Consider the following 11,568-nt stretch of genomic DNA (forward strand, 5'->3'; position numbering starts at 1 on the left):
GAATTCCTTATTTGGCCCACTCTTAAAATTTAGTTTCCTTTTTGGTCCAGAAAACTGTTTTCTTCCCTATTTGACACTCAAACTTCATTTTGTGCCTTCTATGACACTTTCATCCTTTTTTTCATCCAGAGATGTTAACTAGCACGTGCAAAGACAATTTTACCCCTCATGGTAATATGTCATTAGAAAAGGGTAGATGAGGGACGTGAACAAACAAAAAAATATGACGAAGTGCACCTGTGTCATGTCCGGTTAGATACATGTCTACATGTGTACGTTTGTGCGGCCATCAAACAAGCTAGCTTTATTTATTTATTCATTTTTAGGGTATCAAACCAACACCACGCGGCAAGTGTGGTAAAAGCAATCTCAAATTGACACAAAGAGGGTATCAAATCAGCTAGCTATTGCGTGCGTTTCCTATGTGTGCAACTAGCCGGGTCGATCAAGCAAAGATCAATTAGTCTGCTGTTTTATACATGCGTCAGATGCTTCTGTCTACTACCGGTGTACGTACGTGTGTGGCGTACGTAGCTAGCTTTGCTAGTCTCGGTCGGAAGTCTGTTGCTTCGTCCGTCATTGTCATCGTCACGCGCTGCCCTCGCCGAAGTACTCGCGTAGTCTGTACTGGGCTAACACAACCCGCCACGTATTGCAGCTCGATCCCTGAGAGCCGATCTGTATCGCAATGGCCTGTGCATGTGCAGCACTTGAGGCATGAACACATCTATGCGACATGACCCATTGACATGCCACGTTCTAACTTATCACACGCTAGATTAATGCGTACAAATTTATAGGCTACAGTAGAGGGTAAATGGGTTCGTCACTGTGCTACAGTAGAGGCTAAATGCCGCGTTAGTCATGTAAATAATTTCCTTTTCTTTACTTATTCAAACATGACAAAATATTTCACATTACCTTTGTGTTTGCATGTAAATAATCTGTTCACATACTACATTAGGGGTAAAACAGTCTTTTTAAGTCAGGCTTAACACCATTACTAGCCAAAACTGACGAAAGTGTCACATAGGGAACAAAATGAAGTTTGGGTGTCAAAAAGGGGAGAAAACAAAACTCTAGGCCAAAAAGGGAACCAAACTTTAAAAAAGGGTCAAATAAGGAATTCTCTCTAACAAGTAGCAGCTGCTAATATAAAGCTTAATTAGGGGCATTTTCGTTAGGCGATTGATCGCCGCTAGGGTCCAAAAGGGCATCCCGGGTCGCAAGCTTGACAATGTGCCCTTGGATCAGCAAGCGCAGACAACAGCTAAACTGCACAGATGACCTTTTCTAGGTACGACGACGCTTCCGAACTGGCATCCTAATTAACTTGGCAGGGATTTAAGAACTCAGAAATAGGAAAACCATAGAAATTATGGTGTTGTGTACTAGTTAGTACTTTAGTTTTCAGTAGGGACAAAAGAAGGGAAAATATATATCAAAAATGACTTTTCTATGTCACCTAGAAAACACAGGAATTGTTGACATAACAAGAAGAAAAACTGAAATAGCCCATTCCTCCAATTAAAAGGAATAGCCCATTCCACGGTAATATTGAAGGAATCCTGTAAGCTATTCACATGTTCAGATGACAAATTATGAATTTTCCTATCGGAATTCAATCAACCAAAATTGCCATATTTTTTTTTTCTCCATTCGTCTCAAAGAGGTTGGAGCGAGTCTTGGGAGCGAATTCTCATCATGATTATAGTATGCATAAATCTATCTGTTATCCAGATGTCCTATGATGTACTGAAGATCTCGTTTGCAAGGACCTTTTCCTATATAAGTCTTACATATGTCCTCATGGAGGATCACAGAACTATTTTTGTTGTTTCCAAAGGAGAACGAGCATGGTGCCAGAAACTGTCGACTTATAATGTGAGGTATTGTGACAAGTTCTAACAGTTGCATCCTTTCCGCTGGTTCATGTATATACTTATACCATTCTTGCTAAGCACAAATGTGCCTATTGTTTATTCATGATCGAAGAGAGAAATCATACTGCAAATGCTTATAGAGCAATTAGTCTCTAACCACAAATGCTTACATGGCTCTTAGTCAGAAACTATAATTTTGTATCCGTTGGTAGACCGTTAGGAAAGAAGTAAATCTGGTCAATCTTGGATAATCACCTCATCAACAAACAAATGTATGAAGCACTAGCCTTTGAATAAGTAGAGTGATATGAAAACAGTTCATCCGGTGGTAGAAATCCTAGATCCACACCTCCTTAGCTAGCTTTGTTATCATGGAGTATCAGAACGCTTACCATGCCTATGACAACTACCACCTCCTTTCCGCCAAAAAGATCTCCACACAGGACTCCTCTCTGAAGGAAGAATACATGAGTGATATTGGTTCGGCTCACATCTCATCCGACGATGTGCTCGACGAGGACATGAGCCGAAACAATACCAGCATGTCGTCTTCTTCTTTCTCCGCCTTCCATCGTCCCGGCCTAGGTTCCTAGGCAGCAGCTTGCTCAGAGGATGCTGATGGCTAAGCTACCATAGCTTGGCCTCAAAACAGTGTCTTCTTTGCTGATGGCTAAAGCTACCATAGCTTGGCCTTAAAACAGTGTCTTCTTTGCTGATGGCTAAGCTACCATAGCCTGGCCTTTTAATGGAGGGGTGTGTGTTGGTGGAGTGAGCCACGTATGAGAAACTTTAGCAGCCTACCCTCCCCACCAGAACTTCTATTTCGGCGTAGAGAATTGCCACTTGCTCCAGGATATTGCTAACCTAATCGCCCATGGACCAATGGTACGGTTGGCTCACTGACCTTGTGATCCAGCTCTCCAGTTTTGTTCTGTTCTCAAATTATATCTATTCCATTGGGCTACAATTAAGGTAGTCGTCCTGTCTACGTAGGTTCGCCGGCCTTTACAGCTCTATACAACACACAAAATACAGTGGCGATCTGGCACTAATTTTAAAGGACCTAGCTCTGTAGCCACAACATGTTGAACAATTTAGTAGATGCAAGAGCGCAAGTTGATACCGTTATCTAGGCTTATCGCCTGTACTCTATGTATCATAGGACTCGAGATTCCGGGACAACATGATACTCATCCAATGCCTCCTTTTAGGTGATCTTTTGGCAGAAAATTGCCCCATATGATCATTCTTTTAGGCCGCGCCAACTGCTAGGGATTCGGTAAGTGGCAGGCCACTTTGCAAGAGATCCACAGTATCAAGTTGAACAAGTTGACAAGTTTCATTGGTTGATTTCACACTCAGTTTTCGTACCTTGGCAACAACCCCCGTCGCTATTTCATGTCCCTTGTGCGAAGCCAAGTTTTCATTTTTTTTAATATATATAACTATGAAGTCGAGTTTCTTTTGTATGTTCTCACGTATCGCACATACGTTCTCACTTCAGATAGGTATTCATATGTCCTATACATATACCAATTTATAGACATTCAGAAGTACTCCTAGATGGCAAGTTCACATATGCTTTCCTCTATGCACAGCCAGCAAATTCAGCTGCAGGTTGATGTTATGTAGAAAATCATTCCATACGAGTGTGACACGACAATGTCACATGGTTTCTTCTTCACAAGTTGATTCATTAAAAAGGACACTGTCAGCGCGAGATGCGCATCAGTCACCGAATCCCTTCCACGCCAACCGGAGGCCAATCCGCTCGCAGATCGGTCGGCATCGGGGGCCCAAGCGTGCTCCATCTTCGCTTGCACCCAAATGCTAGGCTGTATATATACTGAAGCTACTATAGCCATAGCTAATTAACCAAGAATTATAAGCTCATAATAGTATGGTGTGCGATTAGTTGGTGAGTAGGCATACAGAACAGCGGCTGCGGTTGTTTGGGCCAATGGCGAAGCAAGGTCGCCGTTTCGGCAAATTGTTAAGGTCGCCCGACGAATTGCAGTGCGTACTCCATCTTGGTTGGCGATCTGGTCGCCTTATCATAATACTGTACCACTGTCACAGCGTTAAACAAGGATGTAATTAAAATTGTGTCACACGCATTGTCCTTTGCTATCTTGTTAATTACTAAGTACCGATCTAAAACGTCTTATACTACTTTACGGATGGAGTACATCCGTTCTTAAATATACGTAAGCCGTTTTGTCAGTTTAAATTGAACCAATGGGGCGTCCTATATTTAGAAACAGAGGGTGTACCATGAAGTATAAGAAGAACATAACACTTACCATGCCTACAACAATTACCACCACTGCCTCCGAGACTTCTCTGAAGGAAGAATACATGAATGGCCTAAGCTGCCATGGACGGCCTTTTAATGGAGTGCCTCCAGACACTTAGAGACAGAGTGGAGTGAGCCACGTATGAGAAACTATAGCAGCCTACCCTCTCCACCGGAACTTCTATTTCGGCGTAGAGAATTGCCAATTGCTCACGGATATGCTAACCTAATCGCCCATGGGCCAATGGCACGGCTGGCTCGCTGACCATGTGATCTAGCTCTCCGGTTTTGTTCTGCTCTCGGATTATGTTTGTTCCGTTGGACTACAATTAAGGTAGTTGTCCTGTGTACGTAGGTGTTGCCGGCTCTATTACAATACAAAAACACAGCAGCGTTCTGGCACTAATTTAAAATGACTTAGCTCGGTGACCACATTATATTGATACGACATAATAATGAATATGTAAAATCGTGGGTTGGGGCCGTTATGTAGGCGCATCGCTAATCCTCCTGTGTGTCATAGAATTCCATGCCTCAGACTTTGAGGATAGCAGGACACCCATGCGATGTTGTGCCTTTACTAAATTGCGAGTGATAAGGGGTTCAGTATCAAATTTCGTGGTAATAAAGAAGTCGTTTGGTTGATTTCACATTGCAGTTTTCATATACACATCGACGCCAACTCCCGTCGCTATGTGGTGTGCCTTTGTGCGAAGTCAAGTTTCTTTGGTACTACTTGTACGTTCTCACGTATGAATGGCACCGCTGACTGACGAAACGTAACAAGTTATGGTGGCACCCCTGGCGAGACGTATCCGCTACCTCCCCTAGCCCTAGGATCTCGGATTATAACTTCAGATTTCTCACAAGTACTTCCTCCGTTCATAAATATTCGTCTTTTTAGATATTTCAAATAGACTATCACATACGGATGTATATAGACTTATTTTAGAGTGTAGATTCACTCATTTTGCCTTATATGTAGTTATTTGTTGAAATCTCTAAAAAGACACATATTTAGGAACGGAGGGAGTAGTTTACATATCGAGTTAAACACCATTGGTTTTCTCCATTTGAGTACGTGCAGCCAGTGATCATACGTATATAGCGCCCTGATGCTGGGTGGCTGCTACGTACTAGGAGTATATATCTTGGCAGTGAACACGACGTGGTAACTGCACTGATGCTGGCTGATTTCACATATTCACATTAGGTACATACATATACAGATACATAAGTATAAAGGGCGTCCGTACGAGTGCCGCACGACAAATGCGCCCGCGAAATCAGCTCGCTCTCACTTTGACTATGAGTTTGTAGTAGTGCCTTGATTGGACGTGGAGGTTCACGAGACCCCTGGCCTCGATGGAGCTGAGCCCGTCCTTCATCATCATTGTTGAGTTGTATATTGCATATGAACCCGATGAATATATCGTGAGACGCACTTTGACTGTGAGAGTTTGTAGTACCTTGGTTAAACGTGGAGGTTCTTTCAAAAAAGAAAAAAATCAACGTGGAGGTTCACGAGAGCCCGGCCCCGATGGAGTTGAGCCCATCCTTCTTCATCATCGCAGACTAAAAGAAAGGGGCACACCGTCGGCGCGAGATGCGCTGCAGTCACGGATCTGTCCGCACCAACCGGAAGCCGATCAGCTCCTAATAATAGGAGCGCCGACTACACATATGTGATTGGTTAGCGAATAGAAAAAATTGCACGCACGCATACGGCACAGTGAACGGCCGCTGCTGTCTGGGCCGACGGCGACTCGGAAAGGGTCGCCCCCTCAAGAAATCGTTGCGAGGTCGCCCAGCGAATTGTGCTTGTTCGTGATCTGGTCGCATTTTGTTATATATACTAGTAATACTACTGTATTATAATGTCCCTGCTCTTCACTGGGATGGAATTAAAAATGGGCCACGAGTTAGCCCGCATGGGCATGGCGCATGCATTTTTGGATTCTGGGTTGCTTCGGTGATTGGAGTTTCATGATATACTCCCTCCGTTTCGAATTACTTGTCTTAGATTTGTCTAGATATGGAGGTATCTAGCATTAAAATGAATCTAGATACATCCGTATCTAGACAAATCCAAGACAAATAATTCGGAATGGAGGGAGTATTTTTTTAGAACACCAGGGAGGGAAAGGAGTTTCATGGTATTTTTTTTAGAACACCAGGGAGGGAAAGGAGCTTCATGGTATTTTTTTTAGAACACCAGGGAGGGAAGGGAGTTTCATGACGTGCAATCATGCTGCATGGTCATCGGTTTTTGCCCTACCCCACAACCTAAAGTCGTTGCTGTTGACAATTCTCAGGCCGGCAGGTATATGGTTGTATAATGCATTCTCGGGACCTGACCTAACATATACTCCTTCCTTTTCGTCCTGTTTGGTGTGCGCTTAATTTACTTAGTTTGAATCAAGACAAGGACAAGGAGGAGACTAGCAAGGGGACACAACTTTCGAATCCACCTCTACTTTTCTATTTTGATTTAGTGATCTTTTATTGAGTTGAAATCTTGCACAAAGGAGATATAACTGCAAAAAGTTTACACCTGAATCTAAGATAACATGGCGCACACAGCCCAATTTATAAAGTGTATCCAACATCAATTACATGCCTAGGCTTGACTTTCTTTCCCCTCACGCAAGGTGACTAGGAAAAGCCTTCCTCCCCTCAATCTTCACCGGCGAGTCTGTTCATTTGCCTCCCCTCCGCCTGCCGCTCCGACGGCCGGTGGTGGAGAGGAGATTTCTGGTGCCTCGAATCCGGCTAGTAGATAGGTAGAGTTTTAGTCCTCACAAGGGCGGCGTTTGGACGGATGGGGACACTTCTTTTTGAGCCAGTCTTCTGGGCTCCGATCCTCCTCAAGTTCGTCTGTTGGAACGGATTAGACGAAGCTCCGTGTAGAATCCTGCCAGCTCCTTAGGGCAGCGAGGTTAGAGTTTCTCGTCATGCGTACGCAACAATGATATTTGGTGTCAGTTTCTTCAGATCCATTAAAGGATTCAACAACGACGACTACGGCTTCGGGCGCTGGTCCTTAGTGTTGGAAAACGTAGCATGCAATTTTAGAAAAAATTCTACACTCACGCAAGATCTATCTAGGAGATGCATAGCAACGAGAGGGGAGAGTGTGTCCACGTACCCTCGTAGACCGAAAACGGAAGCGTTTGACAACACGGTTGATGTAGTCGAACTTCTTCTCGTTTCGGCCGATCAAGTAGCGAATGTACGACACCTCTGAGTTCTACACACGTCCATCTCGATGACGTCCCTCGAACTCTTGATCCCACAAAGTGTCGAGGGAGAGTTTCGTCAACACGACGGCGTGGTGACGGTGACGGTGAAGTGATCCGCGCAGGGCTTCGCCTAAGCACTACGACAATATGATCGGAGGCGTAAACTGTGGAGGGGCGCCCCTTGCACACGACTAGAAATCAATGTTGTGTGTTCTAGCGGTGCCCCCACATATATATAGGTGGGAGAGGGAGAGGGGCTGCAAGGGGTGCCCCAAGTAGGAGTAATCCTACTTGGGCGCCTCCTCCAAGTTGGCCTCCCCCCTTCCATATCCATCGGAGGGGGAAGGAAAGAGAGGGGGGGGGGGAAGGAAAGTGGGAGTGTCGGTGTCAAAACCGGCGGGTCTCGGGTAGGGGGTCTCGAACTGTGCGTCTAAGGTCGATGGTAACATGAGACGAGGGACACAATATTTACCCAGGTTCGGGCCCTCTCTATGGAGGTAATACCCTACGTCCTGCTTGATTGATATTGATGAATATGAGTATTACAAGAGTTGGTCTACCTCGAGATCGTAATGGCTAAACCCTAGAGGTCTAGCTTGTATGGTTATGATAATGAACCCCCCTTATCCGGACTAAGTCCTCCGGTTTATATAGACACCGAAAGGATCTAGGGTTACACAAGGTCGGTTAAGTCCCATCCGGACACAGGTGCGGTCTTCGGTCTTCGTATCTTCACAGCCCATCAGTCCGGCCCATGGCTAACAGGCCGGACGCCCGAGGACCCCTTAGTCCAGGACTCCCTCAGTAGCCCCCGAACCAGGCTTCAATGATGAGGTGTTCGGCGCGTAGACTGTCTTCGGCATTGCAAGGCGGGTTTCTCCTCCGACGTCTTCCAAGTAATGTGTTCGGCTTTCAATTCAATGTCGCACCCCTCAGCTTCTGTGCATTTATGACTTCATCCTCCACGTGTCAGGCGAATGTGAACGGTCAGGGTATTTTTTTGCAAATAACAACCTAGTCCTGCAAGAAAGAGTGTCTATTTAAAGAGATTGGATCTCAGATCCTTTCGGCACCACGCGGATAAAATCCTCAGATACTGCCAGGCAAAACCATTCCAACATGGCCAACATTCCCAGCTCCTCTTCTCGTTCCAACCTAGAGAGAGGCAAGTGGGAGAGGTGCTCTGTGTCCCACAACCAATTGGTGAAGCTGCAAACGCAGGGATTTCTCCCTCCTGCAGATCTGGTCCCTGTTCGAGCAGGATTGGCCTCCTTCAACGACAAAACCCAGGCGGACGATTTCCCCAATCCGTCTGTGGGAGAACGAGTGTGCTTCGTCCCCTATCTGCTGAGGGGCGTGGGATTTCCAATTCACCCATTCCTCCGAGGGCTTCTGGAGTACTATGGGCTCCAGCTGCATAATTTTACCCCGGCCTCCATCCTGCACATTGTGGGTTATGTCGCTTTATGCGAACTATTCCTGGGTTGCGATGCCCATTTCGATTTGTGGAGAAGACTGTTCTGTCTCGTCCCTCACAATCAAGGTGGGTCAATTTTTGAAGTGGGAGGAGCCGAAGTGTGGCGCATCGCTGGGACCGGATACCTGTCTGGCACGCCGAAGAAAGCTCCCGAAGAGTGGCCTTCCGAATGGTTCTACATCGACGACATCGCTCTACCCGACCCCGTGTGCATGGGCCTCCCCGAGTTTTCAAATGCCCCGCTGAAGAAACGCCATAGCTGGCGTCCTCGGAGCCTCGAGGAAGAGGATAGTGCAGAGATCAGCCTGCTGCTGGGCAAGATTAAGACGCTTGCCCAGTCCGGATTGTCAATAGCCGCCACTCCAATATAGAGGGCTGCCCATGTGGCATTATAACGGAGAAGACGGCGCCTCACGCTATGGCCGAAAGGGCCCGAAGACTCCTGCCGCCCTAGCCAAAATACTAGCCGAGCTGTATAAAGGGGAGAAGGAGGAGTTCACCCGTCTCCAAATTCGAGACGGGTTTTCCATGTATAATCCTCCCAGCTGGGTAAGGTTCAGCTCCACTATTTTACTCTTGTCCCTGAATCATTCTTGACAGGCGGCATCTTATCTTGCTCATAACAGGAATGGTGAAAGGCTGTCGAGGGGATCCATGACCCTGCCCCTCAGCCGGAGAATCGCAACTGGGATCTCGACCCCGGATATGAGGAAGATCCAGACATATTTGTGGAGCTTGAAGATGGAATATTTTATCAGATGAGCTACGACGGTACATATGCACCCATTATCGCTGATTACCCTGGCCTCCTTCCTGCTTCACGTGTAAGTAATCCGAAGACACCTTATTCAAAAGAGTTTTCTCATTCCTCTTTACCCACTACACTGTCCTGTGCTTAGAAGGGGAAGCGTTCAGCGCGCCATGCTACCCCGGGAGCATCTCCGAAGAGAGCGTCCCCCATACCAGGCAAGCCTTCTAAGAGGAAGGAAAACGAAGATACGGCCGAGCCTTCATCAAAGAGGTATGAATTTGCAAGTATGCACCTTGGCAGTCACATCCAACTGTGACCTTTCCGTTTACCCTGTATCAGGAAAAAGGTGTGCCGGACTATATCCGGGGGTCCGACTGGTCATACTTCCCGCAGCCAGGATTCAAATCCTTCCGTGAAGACGGGGGCTGATGTGGGGGTGACGTCGGACTGTCCTCCAGCCGAGGACTCGGATGATGTATCCGTCACCAACTCGGAAGTGGAGAGCGCTATGAATCATCAGCACCGCAGGGCCGTTTTACAAGACCCTGGCTTTTTAGAAGAGTCATTTAACGCCTTCAGCTCGGCCGATGCATATATTCGAGCTGCTCGAGATGGGCTTAACAGAGCCACAAAACAACATTTAAAAGATGTGCAGGTAAGTTTGTTTTGTTTGACTATGATAACCATATGCCAGTAGCCCTTGAGACTTAAAGTAGTTGAAACAACTGATTTAAGGATCAATGTATAACCATGTGCTTACGAAGAAGAACACCATGTCAACTCAGGAACTAGAAAAGTGTCAGCGCCAGCTGTCTCCTACCAATGCCGAACTGGAGAAGTCCAAGAAGGCATCCCCAGGTAATGTTTTCCTCCATCGAGAAATCATAATTGTACACTAACAATGCTAATCTGGTTGCTTATCGTTTTATTGGATCATTAGAACAACTGCGGGAGCAGCTGGACGCCACTCGAGGCGAAGAACACGGAGCCAAGAAACTGCTAGTAGCGGGCGAGCATGTGTTAACAAAAGTCGTTCAGGAGAAAAAGAAGCTCCAGGATTCGAACACCAAACTGGGCGAAGAACTGAAAGATGTGCGAGCTCAGCTAGCTGATTCCGTGAAGGAGAACAAAAAACTGTGAGGCGGCATATTCAGTATGTGGCCGCATTTATCTTATAACAGTTTGGAAGTAAAAGTAGCTAATATAGCTGTGATTGCAGGTATATTAACGGGCCATCCCGAAGAGGAGGTTTCCGGATCATCAAGTGATCTTCTGCAAGGGCTATCGCAGTTGCACGAGCAAGCTCGGCAGGCAATGCGGAGTGTAGCCAAGGCCTTATGGCCATCCAACTCCCCTCCATGAAGTATGAAGAAACTTGTAGAGTTGTTCAAGGGAGCACGGCGGCGTATTCGACTGTGAAAGATATCGGCCTGCCAAGAGGGTGTGCGAGAAGCCTGGGCCATGATAAAACATGATATACCAAGCTGGATCCGAATCACATGGCCCGGGTCAGACCACTAGGGTCAAATGGGGAAGAAATTCCCGTTAGTTTAGTATATGGCCAAGTAGAGGTGGCTGCTAGATACTCCCAATAGGATTGTAAATTAGACCGCCTGTTGGACGGTATAGAGGAGGAAGTTTTTGAGTCCTAAGTGACTATGTACTTTCCTTCTAGCTGGATAATAAAAGCAATTGTCATGGCCAACCTTTTCTCTTCGACCTCTGGACCCGAAGGTGCGGAGTGTTTCCGAATACCCTTATGGTAGAATATATCGGGGTATGCATGGGAACCAGGTGTAGGGGTCATAGTTGCTTGAACAGACAATGTGTATCCGGCTAGTTATGTTATATTACATTATGTAAGAAACATCTTCCAGAGAGAATAGTTCCGTTAAGAGTTCCTTTCCCTGGGTGTGCAT

The sequence above is a fragment of the Triticum dicoccoides genome, chromosome 2A (assembly GCF_002162155.2).
Source record: "Triticum dicoccoides isolate Atlit2015 ecotype Zavitan chromosome 2A, WEW_v2.0, whole genome shotgun sequence".
In the NCBI taxonomy this organism is placed as follows: Eukaryota; Viridiplantae; Streptophyta; class Magnoliopsida; order Poales; family Poaceae; genus Triticum; species Triticum dicoccoides.